The sequence below is a fragment of the Ranitomeya imitator genome, chromosome 1 (genome assembly GCF_032444005.1).
Source record: "Ranitomeya imitator isolate aRanImi1 chromosome 1, aRanImi1.pri, whole genome shotgun sequence".
NCBI classification, from domain to species: Eukaryota; Metazoa; Chordata; class Amphibia; order Anura; family Dendrobatidae; genus Ranitomeya; species Ranitomeya imitator.
Window position 1 is genome coordinate 119,647,368 of NC_091282.1, and position 23,712 is coordinate 119,671,079.

Here is a 23,712-nt window from a genome sequence, read left to right on the forward strand (position 1 = left end):
CATCCAGTTTGCGACCGGAGGTTCTCTCTTGGGCACACTCGTCCAGGGTGGGTGGACATTTTGGTACCAAAAGGACATCTGAGTTACTGGCGAGGACATACTGGTGGCCGCATATGGCTATTGATGTCGCAGAGTATGTTCGTGCGTGTGTCTCTTGCGCCAAGAACAAGACTCCTCGGCAACGGCCAGCTGGTTTGCTTTATCCTCTGCCGGTGGCGGACAGGCCCTGGGAGATGGTCGGGATGGACTTTGTGGTGGGCTTACCCAAGTCTCGTAACTGCACCATTATCTGGGTGATCACCGACCATTTTTCCAAAATGGTGCACTTGGTGCCTCTTCCACGGTTACCTTCTGCACGGGCTGTCTTGTTCGTCAAGCATATCTTTCGCCTACACGGTATGCCAGACAAAATTGTTAGTGACCGGGGTCCCCAGTTTGCGTCTCGATTCTGGAGAGAGCTTTGTCGTCTGCTCAGTATTGAGTTGAATCTCTCTTCGGCATATCATCCCGAGACGAATGGGTTGGTAGAGAAGGCCAACCAGACCTTGGTCACATATTTACGACATTTTGTTTCTGCCAGGCAGGATGACTGGGCATCCTTGCTACCGTGGGCAGAGTTTGCACTTAACAATGCCGTAGCCGACTCCACCGGTCAGACTCCATTCCTCCTAAATTACGGCCAGCATCCGCGTGTTCCTGTGCCCATGCCTGTGTCTTCTGCTGACTCCAGGGTGGCAGACTGGGCTGTGGCGGCACGGGACATTTGGGACCGCACGCAGGATGCCATTCGGGCCTCCAAGGAGAGAATGAGGTCCTCCGCCGATGTTCATCGGCGCCCCGCTCCGACCTTTGCTCCTGGCGACTTGGTGTGGCTCTCCGCCCGTAACATCAGGCTGCGAGTTCAGTCCACTAAGTTTGCTCCTCGCTACTTGGGTCCCTTCAAGGTTCTCGAACGGGTTAATCCTGTGGTCTACCGTTTGGCTCTTCCTCCACGCTTGGGTATCACCGACACCTTTCATGTGTCCCTCTTGAAACCCGTATACATGTCCCGGTTTTCCGAGTCATCTGCCGGGACATCGGGTTCGTCTACAGACGATTACGAGGTGAACGCTATTTTGGGGTGCAAGGTGGTACGCGGCAAAAAGTTCTATCTGGTGGATTGGAAGGGTTATGGCCCAGAGGACAGGTCATGGGAGCCTGCTGAAAACATTTGGGCCCCACAGCTCATTGCTGCCTTCGAGCGTAGCGAGGCTCAAGGAGGGGGGGGAATGTTAGGTCTCGAGTTCCCGCTTCTGCACAGGGGGAATCTCGAGCCATCTCCGCTGCGGTCTCCCATTTTTATCCAGCCGCAGTGGAGTCTGCTCAGCAGGGACGTCGGTCCCAGCGTCTTGCTCAGTCTCACTCTGTACTGAGAGTTACTGCTGCTTCTTCAGCTTCTGCCATTAAAGCCAGTGCTGGTCAGCAGCGAGCGGACTTCTCTGGGACTAAGTCCTTGTCTGCACACACTGAGCATGCCCAGGGCAAGATCTCCCGTTGGAGATCGAGGGTCATGTGCTCAGGCTCTGCAGCACATTCCATTGGTCCTCTTGGCAGGTCTTGGAAGGGTAAAGTTTCTGTGGCCACTTCCTGTGCTGCAACTATATAAACTGCGCATGACCGCACGGCCATGCGCTAGTGTACAATTGTTAATGTGTGTATGTTGTGAGTGAAAGTCGCTCTTTAAATAACCCTCCCTATTGAATGCCTGTTCGCGGAAGGTGTATGTTTGCTGTCTAGCGCCCGACTTATCCTACAGCACTAATCACACATTACAGCGTCCAGTTGCTGTGACCGCCAGTACGGCGCCGTGCACTTCCTCTGTGCTTTCCTTACCCAAGCCTGGGTGGTTAGTGGCGTTCGTCAGTGCGGCACCGCATGCACTCTTGTGCTTTAATATTATTATTTAGTTTCCTTACACACCCAGTTGCGGTGTTGTGCCAGCAAGTGTCTAATCGGACTTCAATCCTAGTTGGGGTTGAGTTCGCTGACTACTTGCTCGCGCTCTATGTGCGGTACCGCGGTCCTGTGACGCAACAGGATCGCTTCCTTCACGCTGGGTGAAGTTTAACCCACGTGTGTATACTTATGAGTACCGCCATATAGTCCGTCATTACTTGGCAGCAGGTTCCATCTCTGCACGGTGGACCCCGGGCTGCGAACGCACCATACTCTATTTGTCTTACTATTTGGTGCGTTCCGCTAGCCCTAACATATATATCTGGGGGGCAGCAAATCACTCTGAGAACACAAGGATAGGGAAGTTGGAATCCAAACACCTGATCCTACTCCACCTGTGCCACCTACGGAGAGTGGATAGGCCCTTTTACATATTAGTTCTAAGGGGTTGGCCAGTCTACATTTATAAGTCTGCAGTTACTCTGTGTGACTGCAGACTTCTGAATCCTCCATGCACTATGCACTGCTAGGATTCGCTGGTTTCTGGCCAGGACCAGAGGGTATGTATGCGCTATACATACTCGGTCAGAGCCTGACTATTGGGTGCGGCCTCACTCTATACACTTATATTGAGCAAGGACATGCCCCGTCTAGTGACGCGGCCGTCCAGTGGGTGCCGCCATCTAGTGGGGCCCTGGCCAGGAGTATGTATAACACATACGTACCTGTCGGTCCCAGCTCAAACACCAGAAAATCCTCGTAGGGTGCAGTGCGTGCACTGGGGGGATTCAGAAGTCTGCAGTCACACAGACAACTCCTTTAAGGCAAAACATGTTTGTGACGATGTACAAAAAACAGATGATTGACTGCCTGTGGTTTTTGCTTGAACATACCATACTTTGAAAGTGAGTTTTTGGACTGTATCTTTGACAAATGTTCATCTAATGAGTACTGACAGATACACACATAATACTGTTGCGAATATCCGCTAACTTTCTTAGGCATTTGGCGGACAAGTCAAGTGTTGATGCGGACCCCTACATATAAAACAGATGCCGGCTATGTTACATAGCTAACTCCTGTCTTTAAAATTCCACCAAAAAATGAAGGGCAAAACTTTTTGTATATAAACCTATAATGAGACGAGAGTATTCCAACGTATAATAGAATACACCAACTTTATTATGTCATAAAAAAAAACCATAAAATGCAAATAAAATGTCTCGAAGAAGTGCATGAAACAGGAATGGAAAAAGGTAATGTTGAATGTGTTTAGTAGATTTTATTAGGTTTAGCAAATGGCCAAAGTATAAAAAAAATGAAATTTGAAAATATTATTGATATATAAATAAACTCACAAAAACAATTCCCAAAGCATACAAATGCTTGAGCAACAATTCCCAAAGATCTAAATGGGCGGGGTAGTCAAATAGTTTAGGTAATTTCTAAAGGGACCACCTCAAAAATGTACAAATACTAATAAGGCAATTTTTAAGAAGCCCAGTTAGACAAAGAAGGAATAGCCATAGCTCTGTTTACTATGATATGGTTAGTAGGTGCAGTTAAAATGACATACTGCATATAAAATAAATGTCATATAAACATTTCCTGACACATGGGAGTGTCAGAATTGTATATAAACAACCTTTAACCTATAGTTAGGACATATGAAAGAGGAAAAACTAATTTTACCAAAATGGATACCATACAATGTAGACAACCCCTAATGCCCGTTTCACATTTGCTTTTAAAAAGGGCTTGGTGGGTGTTGAGGGCAGAGATCTTATAAGAGAACATCAATTAGTGATGAATTTACCTCATGTATCAGCAACTGGGGCTGGAATTCACTGTGAGGGCACCAAGGTCCCGTATCCCCATGTTCGGCACACCACGTCATCGAGTTGCGTGCCCCCTCAGATGCATCAGTCCAACCGCCTCATTCCAACCTACTACTCCAAACACTGACCTTCACCTTCAACTCCAAACTAGGTAGCAGTAAACTATCATTGACCACTCCGAAATGCGAATGGTGAGCATATATACCAGAGGAGAGTGACCAAAACAGAACAGCTGAGACAATTCAGGATGGAGAGCTCCAGGAGATAAACAGAACTGCTTAAACATCGCAATAACAGAGTAAGGAAAATCTGCACTTCTAATAGGAAAGTGAAGCATTTCTAATCAGTGCAGGGTTTCATGTAACCAGATGCCAAGATCTTCTGACCCCTTTCCGTCTATCACTCTGACATCAACATAAGATCTCATTTTCTGCTACTGTTTGTTATCCGGTGAGTAAATCTTACCTGTTGTTCCATTGTCAGTATACTCTGAGAGGTAATTCACGAGCCTGTTGAGAAAATACCGGTCTGAAGAACTGCAGTACTGGAATGCAGTTCAATGGTTTCGGATGTGCTGACGAAACATGCAACAATTAATTTACCACTGTGTCCTTATGGGAAATTTTTGTTTGTGTGAAACCTGTTGTATCCTTTCACATCTAGATGTCCAAGAATTCACTTGATTCCTCACTGTATTTGTGACAAGGTTTGATATTCTAGTTGTTATTTAATCCTTGTTTCTAATTTTTCAAACAATTTTCATTTCTTTACCAGATCAGAAAAATGTCAACAATAAATCTGTACCTAAGTTAAACCTTCTCAACATGTTTAATTGGATTGGTAAAAAGGATTCCTTCTTCCACAGCTCCAGGAACAAATTGGCACACAAGGCAGCAAAGACTGTCCCCATAGCAGCCCCCTTGAGCTGAAGGTAGATGTCTTCTTAAATAAAAAGAAATTCTGAGTTTAGGTGAATTCCAAAGCTATCATCAAAAATTGTTTAAGTTCAAATTTTAATGTGGACACAGCCTAGAAGCTGTAAGGAATTTCCTTGCTATCTTGGTGTTTAAAGGATGTGTGCAAGGTTTCTCCATCCAATGTAAGTAGCGACATATCATCTTAAAAAAAGAGGATATTTACTTTGTTCTGCACATGCCTAGCATCTTTGGCCAAAATTCCTTTTGTTCCTTAGAAATGATGCCAGAAACTGATTACCTGTAGTGAATCCATATTACTGCCACCCGATGAGATAGAAGATAACAAGAAAGATCTATAGAATCTTTGCTCCCTAGTCTATCACTTATGCCACCTATACACCCTATTGGTTTGAAAGTTATTTAGATCCCATTTAAATTCTTTGAGGTTTAACGCTTACACCTCTTTTCCTAAAATGTCATGAAGAAGTGCATTATACAGGAAGGGAAAAGACATAGTTACTTACCGGTAACGGGATCTCTCAGAGCCCATGACAGCACCACGGAGAGGGGATCCACCCTTCAAGGACAGAAAACCTAGAGATAAAAAAGGGTGGCACCTCTCCCTCGCATCAGTTGGTTTATAGAGCATAGGAGTACCTCCAGGTTAATGACAACAATTATATATCTTTATCATACTGATTATCAAAAAACAAACCATGTCTATACATAAATCATACTACAAACAGTGAAAAACGTGCTCACTACACATGTGATGGGAGGGAATAAACGGGGGCTGTCATGGGTTCTGAGAAATCCCGTTACCGGTAAGTAACTGTCTTTCTCCTTCCCCCATGAAAGCACTACAGAGAGAATTACAGAGAGTTGCAACTTAGGGAGGGATCACAGCCTGTAGAACCCTGATTCCAAAGGTTAGGTCAGAAGAAGAGGCTAGGTCCAGCCGATAGTGCTTGAAAAAGGTAGACGGTGATGACCAAGTGGCAGCCTTACAGATCTGCTCTATTGATACCTCTGACCTTTCTGCCCAGGAGGTCGCACGCACACTGGCCGGAAGCCCTGCACCCAGATCTAGTGAGGCAGCTGCACTCCCCCCGCTCACCCTGCAAGAACCCTCGGTCCTAGAAGTGGTGGCTTCAGGGCAACGCACCAGCCATGGTAGGGGCCTCTCTGCTGCCTGAACCAGACTGGCCGGGCCTGGACTATCTTCATCTGGATCTTCATTCCAGGTACCGCCGAACTGAAGGTTCCCCTTCAGGGACAGGAAACCAACTAATGCGAGGGAGAGGTCCCGTCCTTTTTATCTGTAGGTTTCCTGTCCCTGAAGGGTGGATCCTCTCTCCATGGTGGTGTCATGGGGGAAGGAGAAAAGGTCCTATATTATGTTGCGCACCGTGGACAAGGAACATCAAGATCTCTGGAGATAGACATGTAACCTTGAGATTGTTATTTCTCAACACTTTTGGTTCTCAAGTCCTCAGACAGTTCTCTTCTCCCCTTTATGTTTCCAATGCTTAGTGTGGCACACAGACACACAATACAAAGACTTCTCCCCTTTTTATTTGGTTTCAGGTGTGACTCTATGATGAGGAACATGTTTGTGCTTCGGGGTGGCCTGCAGTCAGGTCAGGCAGTCAGAGCAGGAAGATGCATCGTGCATCTCATTAACTGAAAACTTCTAACACTGATTACACAAGAACCACAAGACGGATTTCTTCATTCAGGTATAATTTTAATCTGTTTAACACTGCCAACCTGACAATGCTTGCAGTTTACTTAGCAAAATCCTGCTGAAAGGTTCGCTTTAACCCCTTCATGACCTTGGGATTTTTCATTTTTCCGTGTTCGTTTTTCACTCCTCTCCTTCCCAGAGCCATAACTTTTCTATTTTTCCATCAATTTGTCCATGTGAGGGCTTATTTTTTGCAAGACGGGTTGTACTTTTGAACGACATCATTGGTTTTAGCTTGTTGTGTACTAGAAAACGGAAAAAAATTCCAAGTGCGGTGAAATTGCAAAAAAAGTGCAATCCCACACTTGTTTTTTGTTTGGCTTTTTTGCTAGGTTCACTAAATGCTAAAACTGACCTGACATTATGATTCTCCAGGTCAGTACGAGTTCATAGACACCTAACATGACTAGGTTATTTTTTACCTAAGTGGTGAAAAAAAATTCCAAACTTTGCTAAAAAAAAATAAAAAAAAATTGCGCCATTTTCCGATACTCGTAGCGTCTCCATTTTTCATGATCTGGGGTCAGTTGAGGGCTTATTTTTTGCATGCCGAGATTACATTTTTAATGATAGCATTTTGGTGCAGATAATTTCTTTTGATCGCCCGTTATTGCATTTTAATGCAATGTTGCGGCGACCAAAAAGCGTAATTCTGGCATTTCTAATTTTTTTCTCGCTACGCCGTTTAGCGATCAGGTTAATGCTTTTTTTAATTGATAGATCGGGCGATTCTGAACACGGCGATAACAAATATGTGTAGATTTGATTTTTTTTATTGATTTATTTTGATTGGGACAAAAGGGGGGTGATTTAAACTTTTATATTTTTTTTTTTCACTTTTTTTTCACTTTTTTTTTTTTACTTTTGCCATGCTTCAATAGCCTCTATGGGAGGCTAGAAGCAGGCACAACGCGATCGCCTCTGCTACATAGCAGCGATCTTATGTTCGCTGCTATGTAGCAGAAAATCAGGTGTGCTGTGAGCGCCGACCACGGGGTGGCGCTCACAACCACCGGTAATCAGTAACCATAGAGGTCTCAAGGAACTCTATGGTCACCATCCTGACGCATCGCCGACCCCCGATCATGTGACGGGGGTCGGCGATGACGTCATTTCCGGTCGCCCGGCCGGAAGCGGTAGTTAAATGCCGCTGTCTGCGTTTGACAGCGGCATTTAACTAGTTAATAGGTGCGGGCAGATCGCGATTCTGCCCGCGCCTATTACGGACACATGTCAGCTGTTCAAAACAGCTGACATGTCCCGGCTTTGATGCGGGCTCCGGCGGTGAGCCCGCATCAAAGAGGGGCTTCTGTCCTCGGACGTACTATCCCGTCCGAGGTCAGAAAGGGGTTAAAGAGTAACCATCTTTTTTTTTGTCGTTAATCAATAGTACACTTGAAAAAATAAATAAAGTTTGCAGTATATCTTATCAGAGAAATGTTTTTCTCCTCCTGCATGGATTTTTCATTATTAATATTCTCAATTCATGGGTAAAATCAGTGTTAGGTGAATATACTGTATACTTTCCCGTTACGATGATAGAAGATGACATTTGGTGCTCATAAAGTTCTATGGAGAAAAGTAAGTGTTGTTTTAGGAGAACTTACAGTTGAATGTCTGTGTCGGCCTCTAGCTCTTCACTCCTCCCGTGTCCACAGAATACTTTAGGCTCCAACTGTCATCTATTTCAGTAATGGAAAAACCTATCTTCACTGCACACAGATTTTACCCATCAATTTGAGAGCGAGAGATCAATCCAGGTGGAGGGAGATTTCTCTGATAAGATATATTACAAAATTGCTTATTTTCATGTATTGTATTAATTTATGAAAAAAAAGATAAAATGGCGATTACTCCTTAACCCCTTCATGACGAGGGGATTTTTCGTTTTTTCCGTGTTCGTTTCTCACTCCCCTCCTTCCCAGAGCCATAACTTTTTTATTTTTCCGTCAATTTGGCCATGTGAGGGCTTATTTTTTGCGGGACGAGTTGTACTTTTGAACGACATCATTGGTTTTAGCATGTCGTGTACTAGAAAACGGGAAAAAAATTCCAAGTGCGGTGAAATTGCAAAAAAAGTGCAATCCCACATTGGTTTTTTGTTTGGCTTTTTTGCTAGGTTCACTAAATGCTAAAAATGACCTGCCATTATGATTCTCCAGGTCATTACGAGTTCATAGACACCTAACATGACTAGGTTATTTTTTATCTAAGTGGTGAAAAAAAATTCCAAACTTTGCCCAAAAAAAAAAAAAATTGCGCCATTTTCCGATACTCGTAGCGTCTCCATTTTTCATGATCTGGGGTCGGTTGAGGGCTTATTTTTTGCGTGCCGAGATGACGTTTTTAATGATAGCATTTTGGTGCAGATACATTCTTTTGATCGCCCGTTATTGCATTTTAATGCAATGTCGCGGCGACCAAAAAAACGTAATTCTGGCGTTTCGAATTTTTTTCCCGCTACGCTGTTTAGCGATCAGGTTAATACTTTTTTTAAATTGATCGATCGGGCTATTCTGAGCGCGGCGATACCAAATATGCGTAGATTTGATTTTTTTTTATTGATTTATTTTGATTGGGGCGAAAGGGGGATGATTTAAACTTTTGTTTTTTTTATTTTTTTCACATTTTTTAAAACTTTTTTTTTTAACTTTTGCCATGCTTCAATAGCCTCCATGGGAGGCTAGAAGCAGGCACAACGCGATCGGCTCTGCTACATAGCAGCGATCTGCTGATCGCTGCTATGTAGCAGAAATGGAGGTGTGCTGTGAGCGCCGACCACAGGGTGGCGCTCACAGCCACCGGTCATCAGTAACCATAGAGGTCTCAAGGACCTCTATGGTTACAATATACAAGCATCGCCGACCCCCGATCATGTGACGGGGGTCGGCGATGACGTCATTTCCGGCCGCCCGGCCGGAAGCGGTAGTTAAATGCCGCTGTCTGCGTTTGACAGCGGCATTTAACTAGTTAATAGGTGCGGGCAGATCGCGATTCTGCCCGCGCCTATTACGGGCACATGTCAGCTGTTCAAAACAGCTGACATGTCCCGGCTTTGATGCGGGCTCACCGCGGAGCCCTGCATCAAAGCAGGGGAGCCGGCATCGGACGGTATAGTACGTCCGATGACGGTAAGGGGTTAAAGCTAGATTCATATGACTTCACATATTCCTTTTTAAAATGTATTTGTGCTTCAATCATCAGTCGTGAAGGTTCACAGAGAAGAAAAGTCAGTCAATACAGATAGTGAAATGACGTTTGTAGCCTGCGCCAGTTACTAGTGATATATGTACAGTACCACAGATTTGTCTGCAGAACGCTTATGTTGTTATGATCTATTAGCTTTCATTTCCAGAGGTTTTACAATGAACCTGTCAGATGATTCATGCTGCCCAAACAACGAGAAGCAGGAATCAGAGACAGGATTCATCATGAGAAACATTCACTCTGACCGGTACGGACTGGGGCTGAAATTCAGCCCTGGCATTTGGAATCACACAGGCCCATGTTGTCCCCGTCCCCATGAACCAGATGGGATATAATACTAATGTGAAGCCCAGGAGACCGGGATACCCAGCACCGGACCAATGGGGTCTGTCTCTTGAGGGGGATGTCACAGGTGGCTTGACCCGGTGCTGTGGCCTCAGGCAATGCACAGTGTAAGGGGTATCGTGAGGGGACAGGCACTTACTTGATCAGCAGCAGGTTCTCCCAGCGGTGACGATCCCGATCCTGGATAGATGGCTATTGTCCAAATGAAAGACTGAGGCACTGAAACGTTTAACCAGTTTACTTTAACATAAAAGGATTTACAACCAGTCCTGTCACCGGAGTCTGTATGGGAACTCTGAGTTACTTTGACCCTGCCGGGGTCTTCGCCTCTTATTGTGCGCAATATCTGTGTGGCCCTGCTGCTGTATGTGAACTGGCTGCCTGCCCAATCTGTCCCCTCCGGGTCCTGGTTCGACGGGCAACCCGAGTCCTTTTATCGGTTTACCCCCTCTGGGAGTACCGCTGAACTCTGTGTCTGTTGCTGCGTCCGGCCCTAGTGAAGCTGATATCACCTCACGTTTTTCCGGTTGCTGTATTATATATAATGAATACAGCCACGGATCCGGTATCCGTCTTTGCGCCTGTTCTGGGTAGTGATTAATGCTACCTGGTTCTCACAATGTCCTTTTTCTCTGTCCCTCTTCTCCTCAGGCCGGTGATTTAGGCCTGGAAACCGTCACAGGGCTGTTAGAAATTCAGCTGTATGACCTCTCACTATCAGCTCCTTAGCCCAACTGCCATTTCTTCTCTCAGACCAGAATGGATTAAGGGGAGTCTCTGGAGCTCCCCCTTCTGGCCGGAGGTGGTAGTGCAGTTTTGCTATCTTAATATTTGTGTTTAGTGTCAGTAACTATTTTTGTGGCAAATACCCCTAGGGGTGCCACATTCCCCCTTAGTTAAGAACAGTACTCCGGGACTGTGGGACGATAACATTTTGAAATAACAATTAATATGTACAGAGTCTTAAAAATGAAAAGTTACAAAAACCACTCAAGGAAACAAAAATAGAGTTCTGTAAAAAGTCACTTCAAATAGCGTCCATTAATACAGTTCTACCCTTGAAGGTACTCAATAGAAAGTCTAAAGAAAGTTCAAAAAGAGCAAAAAGCAAAGTTCAAAAAGCAGTCTTTCCGGAGCTTTGATTTAGTGCCTCCGGGCTGATAACAAGTTCAAGAATATGCAAGAAGTTCATACAGACAAGTCTCTGTAGGTACTGGGCTTAAACGTTGCAGACTGATAACAATGACTATACTACATTTTCTGTTTAACTATATATGGCATAACATATATACAATTCACATTATGAGCTTTATAGTTGGTAATCTGCATACCTGGCCGGTAATTGGCCCTGGGTACTACGCTGTGATCTACGTAATAGCGGTATCTCTTCATGTGGTGTACTACTGTCTACTGCGGATGTAGTATCTGCCCGCTCTGCTAAAGATAATTCCATGACTATGGAGTTGGCAAGTCCACCGTGAATGAGATTACTCTGATCAGGAATCTGTTCTTCCTGGCCTGGAACCTCCTGTAGTACGGGGTCAGCCTCTTCCTGTCTTGGGACTTCTGGTATTGGGTTCGGTGTTGGGTAAAAGGCCACCATGGGAACCACTACTGCACCATGGTATGTTAGTAGGGTTTTGGAAAAGTCTCCTATACAGGTGTGATACATTTCCTCTTCTTTTTCCTTTACTGGTTGGACCTGCATGGGTTGAATAACTTCTGGTTCTGGCTGGACAACTTCTGTCTCTTTCAATGCTTCCGGACATAATTTTAGATTGTCTCTTGACACTAGTACAGATGATAAGCCCCCGTTTTTGCTAATGAGACACATTTTAGGATTATCCATTCTTGTTGGTAAAACTGTGTAGGGTACGGCTTCCCACTGATTGTCTAGTTTATTGGTTCGACGATTTCTCTTGAGCACTTGGTCACCCGGTCTTAATGGGGTCGCTAGAGCATTCTGGTTGAAAGTTCGCTCTTGTCTTTCTCTAGTTTGCTGAAGGCTTCTTTCCACACTCTCTTGCACTTGGCGATACTGCTTTTGCCGTATGATATCCCAATTGGAGTCTTGAACTTCTGCGTCTGGTTTCAGAATGCCCATTTCTAGATCGATTGGTAATTGGCCGGGTCTTGCACGCATAAGGTAAGCTGGGGTGCAGTTGGTGGAGCTTACCGGGACATGATTATATAGATCTACCAAGTCAGGCAATTTCTCTGGCCATTGATTCCTTTCTGTCTCAGGTAAAGTCTTTAGTAGGTCTATTATAATATGGTTCATCTTCTCGCATAAGCCGTTTGTTTGTGGATGATAGGCCGTCGTCCGGATCTTTTTGCAACCATACATATTACAGAATTCTCTGAAGATCTCTGATTCAAAGGCTGTACCTTGGTCGGTGAGAACCTGTTCCGGATATCCATGGGGTCTACAAAAGTACGTTTGGAACGCTTTGGCTGCTGTTTTTGCTGTCAGATCTTTTACGGGTCCTACTACCAAGAAGCGTGAATAATGGTCCACGATGGTCAAGGCATAGACATAGCCGGACCGGCTTGGTATTAACTTCACGTGGTCTATGGCTACAAGTTCAAGTGGTTGTTTGGTGATTATGGGCTGCAGTGGTGCTCTTTGTTTCTTTTGATCGTTTCTTCTGAGGTTGCACGGGCCACAATTTCTGCACCACTGTTCGATTGATTTTCTCATCCCCACCCAATAAAATCTTTCTCTTAGAAGTACTTCTAACTTTTTCCAACCAAAGTGACCAGCACCATTATGGTAAGCTTCGAGGACCATCTTGACATCTTGGTTAGGCACGATAATCTGCCAAACCAATTCATGTGTTTTCGGATTGGTGTACCTTCTACAGAGCTTCCCTTGATACAGGAACATTTTGCCTCTCTCTTTCCAGAGTTGATGCGTCTCTTCTGGGGCATCCTCATCGGGATATGCACTTTGCTCAGTTAACAGTTCCTTCACCAACTTCACAGCCGGATTGCTGTCTTGGGTGTCAGCCCATCTATGGTGTGCTAACGGATTAAAATTCACCTCTTGTTGTTTCTGATAGGTACTTGACTGATGATGTTTTGCCTTGGGATGATGGAAGGCTGGTAGTTCAATTTCTTCAAGCTCCCCCGTTTCTTCTTCTACATCTCTCAAGTGTGGCATCCGGGATAGGGCATCGGCATTTCCATTCTTGCGACCTGCTCGATACTTGATCTTGAAGTTGTAATTAGATAACCGGGCTATCCATCGCTGTTCTAACGCACCTAATTTGGCTGTGTCCAGGTGGGTCAACGGATTGTTGTCAGTATAGACAATAAATTCTGAAGCGGCCAGATAGTGTTTGAAACGTTCCATCACAGCCCAAACTACTGCCAGTAGTTCCAATTTGAAGGAGCTATAATTTTCTGGATTTCTTTCAGTAGGCCGGAGCTTTCTACTTGCAAAGGCGTTGACTTTCTCCCGACCTTCTTGCTTTTGTGACAGCACCGCTCCTAGTCCCACATTACTGGCATCGGTGTAGAGGATGAAAGGTTGATGGTAATCTGGGTATGCCAGAACCTCTTCTCCGGTTAGTGCCTTCTTTAGTTGTTCAAAGGAGTCTTCCCTTTCGTCGTTCCACTGGAAAGGAGGGTTTCGGTTTGAAGGTTTCTTCGTCTGCCCTACCAAGGCGTCTTGCAAGGATGCTGCCAACTTGGTAAATCCTTTTATAAATCTGCGATAGTAACCCACCAATCCCAGGAATTGCCTCACTTCTTTTGCGCTGGTAGGTCTCGGCCAATCCCTTATGGCGGTTATTTTCTCGGGATCCGGTGCTACTCCCTCCGAACTCACGATGTGTCCCAGGTACTGTACCTTTGGCTTGAGAAGGTGACATTTGGATGGCTTGATTTTCATGCCATACCTGGATAAGGCTTCGAACACTTCTGCCAAGTCTTTTAAGTGTTGTTCGTAAGTCTTTGAGTAGACGATCACATCATCTAGGTACAGGAGGACGGTCTCGAAGTTCTTGTGTCCAAGGCAGCATTCCATCAGCCGCTGGAAGGTACCGGATGCATTGCAGAGTCCGAACGGCATGCGATTAAATTCACTTAGACCCATTGGTGTGGTGAATGCCGTCTTTTCCTTATCTCTCTCAGCCACAGGGACTTGCCAATACCCACTTGTTAAGTCTAAGGTGGAAAAATAATTAGCAGATTTCAAAGCAGTCAAGGACTCTTCTATCCTAGGCAAGGGGTAGGCGTCTTTATGGGTGATGTTATTAATCTGCCGGTAGTCTACGCACATTCTCATAGTTCCATCTTTTTTTTTGACAATCACTAGAGGGGCCGCCCAGGGGCTACAGCTGTCTCTTATTACCCCGGCCTGTTTCATTTCCCTCAGCATATCTTTTGCACATTGATAGTGAGCGGGCGGTATGGGTCTATATCTTTCTTTTATTGGGGGATGGTCACCTGTGGGGATTGTGTGTTCTACCCCTTCTATCCGTCCGAAGTCCAATGGGTGTTTACTGAAGACTTGTTCATATTCCGTCACTAGCCTATACACCCCTTGTTTTTGATGGGTAGGTGTTGAATTTATGCCCACGTGTAGCTGTTGGCACCAATCCTCCATTTCTCCATCTGAGCCATTGCCTTCCACCTGACAGGTTGGTTCTAAGGGCTCAATGGTTGTGATGGCATTGTTGTCAACAGTATATAGCTTTGCCATTGTAGCATACCTTGGCAAAGTGACCTCTTCCTCTCCACAGTTCAAAAGTCGTACCGGCACTCGTCCCCGGTGTACCTCGACTATCCCTCGTGCTGTGAGTATAGTGGCCCTGCTGTCGGTGTACACTGGTTCTATTAAGGCCTGATAATCTTGTCCCTTAGTACCAATGGCTGCTCTACACCATACTAGCATTTCTGTTTTTGGTGGGATTACAATAGACGTTGGATCACTTACCCTCACACTGCCGATTTCTCCACCTGCAACTTCTACCTGTTGCCTTAACATCAATACTTTTATTTCCCTCCGGAGAACTCTCTGCTGGCAGGATTGGGCAGTTTCAGCAATTTGCTGTAAGACAGAAATGACTTCGGAAAAGCAGTTCTCTAACACATTCATTCCTATCAATACAGTTGGTTCACAGTTCCGCCGGTCAACATCAACAACAATTATACCCTGTTTCTTCAATTCTACTTTACCAATCTTTATGGTCATCTCCCTGAATCCTAGTTTCGGTACCAACTTACCATTACTGGCCCATATATCTAAGTTCAACATCAGAGGGCCCTTTATCAATATCTGCATCAGCCCAGTACCTCTTATAAAGGATATACGGTATAGATGAAATCTGGGAACCTGTGTCCAGCAAAGCGTTGAGGGGCATTCCGTCCAGCACGATAGGGATAATGGGTCGTCCTCCGATGTACCTGTCGTGCCAGGGTGTTGGGCCTTGAAAGTTCATTCCTGCGAAGCGGCCCGCATTCCCAGGGGATTCCCATTTAAATCACAATCTCGTGCAAAGTGGCCTGGCTGCTGGCAACGGCGGCAAATGGGCTGTCCATCCGGTTGGTAGCGGTCGCGGGGTCGTCCTCTCCATGTCGGGTATCTCCGGGGTCTCATCCATGGAACACCTTCTCTACGGTTTGACAACTCCATCTTGGGTCCTCTCATCTCCTGCATGGTTTTAGCCATTGAAGCAACAACATCAGTTAAAGAGTCAAGCTTTTGTTGAAAAGCCTCATTAGTACTGGGCCCCAGGGGCTTAGCAATGGCCCCGGACATAGCTGATGTCACTGGTACTCCATGTTGTTGAGGAGCCTCTGCCATGAGTTGCGCAGGCTCCTGATCCCGAGGTGCCTCTGCCAGCTGGAGACGTATAACGCTCTCCTTTAATTGGGCAAATGTCAATTCAGGGTTCTTAAAAACAAGCATGCTCACATGCCCCCGGTGAGAAGGGGTGTAGAGTCCCTCAATAAATTGATCTCTTAGCAGTTTATCCGCTCCGGTGTTAAAAATGGGTTCAGCCAGTGTAAGTGATTTAAGGGCTTCCTGCAGGTTTAAGGCAAAGTCTCTCACGCCCTCATTAACTTTTTGTTTGCAATTAAAGAATCGTACTTTAGCTTTGCTGCTGGCAGTGGTTTCAAATGTAGCTTTTAATCCAGCAAATATGGGTTCAACAGTGCCTTTTAGATCAGCTGCCCATGCTGTGACTTCTCGCTTAGCATGGCCACTTAACTGCATCATCAGGAGACTAACACGCTGAACTTCACCCACGGGGAACATGTCAAAATGGGCCAGCATCTTTTCTCTGAAATCGTCAAGGGTATTAGGCTCACCTTCATACATTGGAAGCCATGGGCCACCCGGGGTATATGGCATCAGCACCGGCATGATGGGCGCCACTCCTTGCACCGCTGCACTACCGGACTCTCTATCGACACTCTGTCTTTCAGCTGCATTAGCGTCGCCGGATGCTGCGGCGTCTCCGTGCTGCGACATACTGTGCCCCCTTAGTTAATCCGGAACCTTCCGGTCCTCCGCTTCCGTCGGGATAGTGTAGATTCGTTCCGCTGTGCAGCAGGATCGATTTTCCCCTTGCTCTGATGTCAGAGCGCTCAGCTCGGTGCCGCCCACAATGACACGCCCCCTGCTGCTCCTGCCGGCCGCGCGCTCTGTAATGGCGGATTCTGAAGCTTTTCAGTTAGACTGGGGCTCAGGTGATGGCGTAGCTCAATTAACAGTCTCGTGCCTAACGGTTATGAGGTGATTACCTCAGGGGATGGCGGCCATCTTTACTCCATTATAACCAATGTGGAAAAGTCACTTTCAATAGTTTTCAATGGGGAATGGATTTTTCTTTAATAAAGTCAATTTTCAAGATTTTTCATCCAAGTTTTCACAGTTTTGGGCTCCAATCACGGCACACAATACCCGGTATACGGGCTGGCTAGATCCTGTTCGTGACGCCAATTGTGACGCCCAGGAGACCGGGATACCCAGCACCGGACCAATGGGGTCTGTCTCTTGAGGGGGATGTCACAGGTGGCTTGACCCGGTGCTGTGGCCTCAGGCAATGCACAGTGTAAGGGGTATCGTGAGGGGACAGGCACTTACTTGATCAGCAGCAGGTTCTCCCAGCGGTGACGATCCCGATCCTGGATAGATGGCTATTGTCCAAATGAAAGACTGAGGCACTGAAACGTTTAACCAGTTTACTTTAACATAAAAGGATTTACAACCAGTCCTGTCACCGGAGTCTGTATGGGAACTCTGAGTTACTTTGACCCTGCCGGGGTCTTCGCCTCTTATTGTGCGCAATTTCTGTGTGGCCCTGCTGCTGTATGTGAACTGGCGGCCTGCCCAATCTGTCCCCTCCGGGTCCTGGTTCGACGGGCAACCCGAGTCCTTTTATCGGTTTACCCCCTCTGGGAGTACCGCTGAACTCTGCGTCTGTTGCTGCGTCCGGCCCTAGTGAAGCTGATATCACCTCACGTTTTTCCGGTTGCTGTATTATATATAATGAATACAGCCACGGATCCGGTATCCGTCTTTGCGCCTGTTCTGGGTAGTGATTAATGCTACCCGGTTCTCACAATGTCCCTTTTCTCTGTCCCTCTTCTCCTCAGGCCGGTGATTTAGGCCTGGAAACCGTCATAGGGCTGTTAGAAATTCAGCTGTATGACCTCTCACTATCAGCTCCTTAGCCCAAGTGCCCAACTGCCAGTTCTTTTCTCAGACCAGAATGGATTAAGGGGAGTCTCTGGAGCTCCCCCTTCTGGCCGGAGGTGGTAGTGCAGTTTTGCTATCTTAATATTTGTGTTTAGTGTCAGTAACTATTTTTGTGGCAAATACCCCTAGGGGTGCCACACTAATATTACCCTGGATGGAGGAAAGCTAGATTTACTACAAGACCGATATTTCTAATGATACTTGTGACCTGCTGGAGTAAGTGATGGAGTCAACAACTTTGTGCTCCTTCACAACTCAACAGTCTTGAGAACACCCATTCTGCTAACAACGTAGCAGACAAGGAAGCCCATAACCAGACAGGTTTTTCCGGAATTTGCCAGAATTGTCAGATGGCTAGTACAGCCCTGTACTCTGACATGTTGAAGCATTTTAGAGAAAACAGAGTTTGAAAAGAAACCTGGGAATGGAAATACTGAGATGACGAGCTACAGGGATGAGTTGGGACCTCACCGGCTTCTACATATCCGACTCTGCTTGAATGTCAGCTCTTTCCCTATACACACAAAGGGAGAGGTCCCTTAGTCAAGCACTGATATTGGTAATGATGAAGTCCGTCTTTGAGCTATGATGCTTATGGGTCAGGAAGTGAGAATCCCCTGACAACTTCACTTTGACTTTTAACCCCTTTCTGTCATCCGACCTACTATTCCGTCCATGTGACCTGGGATTTAATCGGCATGGACGGAATAGTACGTGACGTGCGATCAGCTGACACTAAGTGCCAGGAGCGGTCACAGACAGCTTCCGGCACTTTAACCCCCGAAACACTGCGATCAAACAAGATCGCAGCGTTCCGGTGGCATAGAAAAGAATCGCGCAGGCAGGGGGCTCCCTGCGTGCTTCCCTCAGACTCTCAGAACAACGCAATGTGATCGTGTTGTTCTGAGGTTCTCCCTGCCTGCAGACCCCCGGATCCAAGATGGCCACTGGGTCCTTAAGGGTCCTGCAGGGAGGTGGCTTCTCAGTGCCTGCTGAGAGCAGGACCTGAGAAGCCTCCTTCACTGCCTGTCAGATCGCTGATCTGACACAGTGCTGTGCAAAGTGTCTGATCAGCGATCTGACTTTATACAGTGATATCCCACCCTGGGACAATGTTAAAAAAGCTTAAAAAAATACTATACTGTGTAAAAATATATTTTTTTAAATTCCTAAATAAAGAAAAAAAATATTGTTTCAATGAATACATTTCTTTATGTAAATGAAAAAACAACAAAAGTACACATATTTAGTATCGCTGCATCCGAAATGACCTGACCTTTAAAACTGTCCAACTAGTTAACCCCTTCAGTGAACACCGTAAAAAAAAAAACAGGCAAAAAACAATGCTTTATCATCATACCACCGAAAAAAAAGTGGAATAACACACAATCAAAAAGACGGATATATATAAATATTGTACCGTCGAAAACGTCATCTTGTCCCACAAAAAACGAGCTGCCATATAGTATTATCAGCGAAATAATAAAAAAGTTATAGTCCTCAGAATAAAGCGATGCAAAAACAATTATATTACAGTCTTTTTATAAAATAGTTTTTATTGTATAAAAGCGCCAAAACATAAAAAAATATAAATGAGGTATCGCTGTAATCGTACTGCCCCGAAGAATAAAACTGCTTTATCAGTTTTACCACATGTAGAACGCAGAGGCATAGCTAGGGCTTTGGTTCGGGGGGGGGGGGGGGGGGTGCGAAGCTTCTGAGTGGGCCCCTAACCAGGTAACCTTGATTACAACTCGATGATGCACCCTAATAATGGAGGAGAACCTCAGCAGCTGCAGAGAAAACAACAAGACATTCTAGGCCCATCACCATCTATTCCCAACCTGCATAAACTCCTCATCCTGCTGATACCCCAATACTGAGCCACTGCTGCCATATGTGTCCCTATTACTGCCCCATACCCCAATACTGAGCCACTGCTGCCGTATGTGTCCCTATTACTGCCCCATACCCCAATACTGAGCCACTGCTGCCGTATGTGACCCTATTACTGCCCCTGACACCCCAATACTGAGCCGCTGCTGCCGTATGTGTCCCTATTACTGTCCCTGATACCCCAATACTGAGCCTCTGCCGTATATGTCCCTATTACTGCCCCTGATACCCCAATACTGAGCCGCTGCTGCCGTATGTGTTCCTATTACTGCACCTGATACCTCAATACTGAGCTGCTGCCGCCGTATGTGTCCCTATTACTGCCCCTGACACCCCAATACTGAGCCGCTGCTGCCGTATGTGTCCCTATTACTGCACCTGTTAACCCAATACTGAGCCGCTGCTGCCGTATGTGACCCTATCACTGCCCCTGATACCCCAATACTGAGCTGCCATATGTATGTCTATTACTGCACCTGCTGTGTGATTCTCTGTGCCCTCTAAATTCTAAAGCACAAATATATAATATAGTAATGCCGGGTGCAAGTGCCCTAGAAAACAGTGCCCACATTATGTCCCCTAGAAAGTAATATTGCCCTGTGTGCCCCTTTGATAGTAACAGTAACCTGAGTTCCCCTATAACAATAAGTGCCCACTTTACATTTAACAATGTCATGAGTCTCCCCCTGTACAGCTCCCCTATACACAGTATGATGCTCTCTTATACACAGTATACTGACCCCTTAGTAGCCTCCAAACTGTTTGATGGCTCCAACACTGTATGATGGCCCTTTCACTGTAATCCCCACACTGTATGATGGCCCCGTCACTGTAATCTTCACACTGTATGATGCCCCTCTAGATAACCTCCATATAGTATAATGCACCAGATCGTCCTCAATATAGTATAATGCACCAGGTTGTCCTCAATATAGTATAATGCACTGCCCATAGGCCTACTCTATATTGTATAATGCACCCCTCATAGGCAGACTCTATAGCACAAGGCAGCACCCCATAGGCAAACCATGTAGTATAAGGCAGCACCCCATAGGCAGACCCTCTAGTATAAGGCAGCACCCCTATAGGCAGACCCTGTAGTATAAAGCAGCACCCCCATAGGCAGACCCTGTAATATAAGATAGCACCCCCATAGGACAGACCCACCCATAGGCAGACTCTAGTATTAGGCAGCACGCCATAGGCAGACCCTGTAGTATTAGGCAGACCCCCCATAGGCAGACTCTGCAGTATTAGGCAGACCCCCATAGGCAGACTCTTTAGTATTAGGCAGACCCTCCCATAGGCAGACCCTGTAGTATAAGACTGACCCCCCAGGCAGACCCTGTAGCATAAAGCAGCACCCCATAGGCAGACCCTGTAGTATAAGGCAGCATCCCGCAGGCAGACCCTGTAGTATAGGACAGACCCACCCATAGGCAGACTCTAGTATTAGGCAGCACGCCATAGGTAGACCCTGTAGTATTAGGCAGACCCCCCATAAGCAGACCCTGTAGTATAAGGCAGATCCCCCCTAGGCAGACCCTGTAGTATTAGGCAGCACCCTATAAAAAATAAATACTCACCTCTCTTCTTCCTGGTTCCTGTGCTGCTCTGAGCGCCTGCTTATCTCCTGACAGCGGGCGCCGGGCAGTGACATCATCGCGCCAACTGTCAGCGTCGCAGCGCTCCTTCCCTCATCATTGCGGTCAGCTGTATCAGCTAAATGCCGGTACAGCTGAACTTGTGATGACAGGCGGGGGGGCCCACTGCGGGCACCGGGGCCCCAGCCTGCTCAGGGGCCCCATAGATCGCTTCTCCCTGCTCTGCCGCAGAAGGTAACTGTATTGGCGCACTGCGCGCTGTTGTAGTTACAGTAGCTTAGCTCCTGGTGGGCCCCGTCTGAGCACCGGGCTTGGGGCACCCGCACCCTCTGCCCCCACGGTAGCTACGCTACTGGTGGAATGGTATAAACGCCCTACCCAAAAGAAATTCATGAATTGCTGTTTTTTGTTCATTCTGGCTCACAAAAATCGTAATAAAAAGCGATCAAAAAATGTCATATGCCCGAAAATGGTACAAATAAAAACGTCAACTCGTCCTGCAAAAAAGAAGACCTCATATGACTGTGGGTCAAAATATGGAAAAATTATAGCTCTCAAAATGTGGTGATGCAAAAACTATTTTTTGCAATAAAAAGTGTCTTCTAACATGTGACAGCTGCCAAACATAAAAACCTGATATAAAAACTTGCTATAAAAAGAAAATCAAATTCCCCTTTATCACCCCCTTAGTTAGGGAAAATTAATAAAATAAAAAAATGCATTTATTTCCATTTTCCCATTAGGGTTAGGGTTGGTGCTAAAGTTAGGGTCATGGTTGGGGCTAAAGTTAGGGTTAGGGTTGGAGCTAGTTAGGGTTAGGGTTGAGGCTAAAGTTAGGGTTGGGGCTAAAGTTAGGGTTTGGGTTGTGGCTAAAGTTAGGGTTAGTGTTTGGATTAGGGTTGGGATTAGGGGTGTGTTAGTTAGGTTTGTGGTTAAGGCTATGGTTAGGGCTGGGATTAGGGTTAGGGGTGTGTTGGGGTTAGGGTTGGAGTTAGAATTGAGGGGCTTCCACTGTTTAGGCACATCAGGGGCCCTCCAAACGCGACATGGCATCCGATCTCAATTTCAGCCAATTCTGCGTTGAAAAAGCCAAACGGCGCTCCTTCCCTTCCGAACTCTGCTGTGCGCCCAAACAGTGATTTATCCTCACATATAGAGTATTGGCGTACTCAGGACAAACTGGACAACTTTTGGGAAAATAAAAAATTGGGGGCGAAAAGATAATTTTTGTGAAAAAAATGATTTTCTTTATTTTTACGGCTCTACATTATAAACTACTGTGAAGCAGTTGGGGGTTCAAAGTGCTCTCCACACATCTAGATAAGTTACTTAGGGGGTCTAGTTTCCAAAATGGGGTCACTTATGGGGGGTTTCCACTGTTTAGGCACATCGGGGGCTCACCAAACGCGACATGGCGTCCGATCTCAATTCCCCAAAAAAGGGACAGTGGTCAGAATTGTAAAAATTGGCCTGGTCATTAACGTGCAAACCACCCTTGAGGGTTAAAGGGGTTAAACAGTAACTGCAAGTTCTCAAATATTGGCTGTACACGAAGGTCATAAATAAATTAAGTGCTGCGTGTCCCAATTCTAAATATTCTTGTAATAGTATCTGTATGTGACTTGTCTCAAGAATACTAATGCTAAAAAAGCAAACGTTGCCTCTAGCTCTGTCTGAGAAATAAATCTGGCATGTGCCCATAGACTAATATTGTTCTGTGAGCGATCCGATATTTTACAGATCACACTCGGACCGTAAATATACTTATCTGCACCTGATCTTACAAAGAAATTCATGTGCACAAGCTTTATTAACCCTGTATCCCTTTTGGTTTTTCCGTTTTTTGCTCCTCTTCTTCCCAGAGCCAAAACTTTGTTCCATCAATATGGTCATGTGAAGGCTTATTTTTTGCGGGATGAGCTGTACTTTGGAATTACATCATTGGTTTTACCATACAGTGTACTGGAAATCGGGAAAAAAATTCAAAGTGCGATGAAAATCGCAAAAAAAAGTGTTTTGTGTTTTTTTTTTACCATGTTCACTAAATGCTAAAACTGACCTGTCATTATGATTCTCCAGGTCATTACACGTTTTAGATACCAAACATATCTAGGTTCTTATTTAGTTAAGTGGTGAAAAAAGAATCCAAAGTTTGTCCCCATAAATTTTTTGTCATTTTTCGTGATCTGGGGCTGGGTGAGGGCTTATTTTTGCGCATTGACATGACATTTTTATTGATACCATTTTGGTGTAGATACGATCTTTTGATTGCCCGTTATTGCATTTTAATGCAATGTTGCAGTGACAAAAAAACGTAATTTTGATTTCTTTCTCGTTACGCCCAAGTCTCAAAAAGCTGGAAGGGTCTTCAGGAGAGGTGGGTAGTCGAGCTAGGCTATCAGACGGTCACCTTTGTAGCTGTAGTGTCATCTTTCCTATGGTTACATTCAGGGGTGGACAGAGGCAGACATGTTATTGGTGGAATTGTGCAACTGCACATTGGCCAAGA

At 45.7% G+C, this 23,712-nt stretch overlaps 1 long non-coding RNA gene across 1 annotated transcript in view; it reads left to right on the forward strand.

Annotated features, from left to right (window-relative positions):
* The first annotated feature begins 4,617 nt into the window (after window positions 1-4,617).
* LOC138657639 (uncharacterized) overlaps window positions 4,618-23,712 on the forward strand; it is a 31,028-nt gene continuing 11,933 nt past the window's right edge. The window contains exons 1-2 of the long non-coding RNA XR_011317104.1: window positions 4,618-4,704; window positions 6,278-6,429. This is a non-coding gene — a long non-coding RNA (uncharacterized lncRNA). The remainder of the gene's footprint in view (window positions 4,705-6,277; window positions 6,430-23,712) is intronic.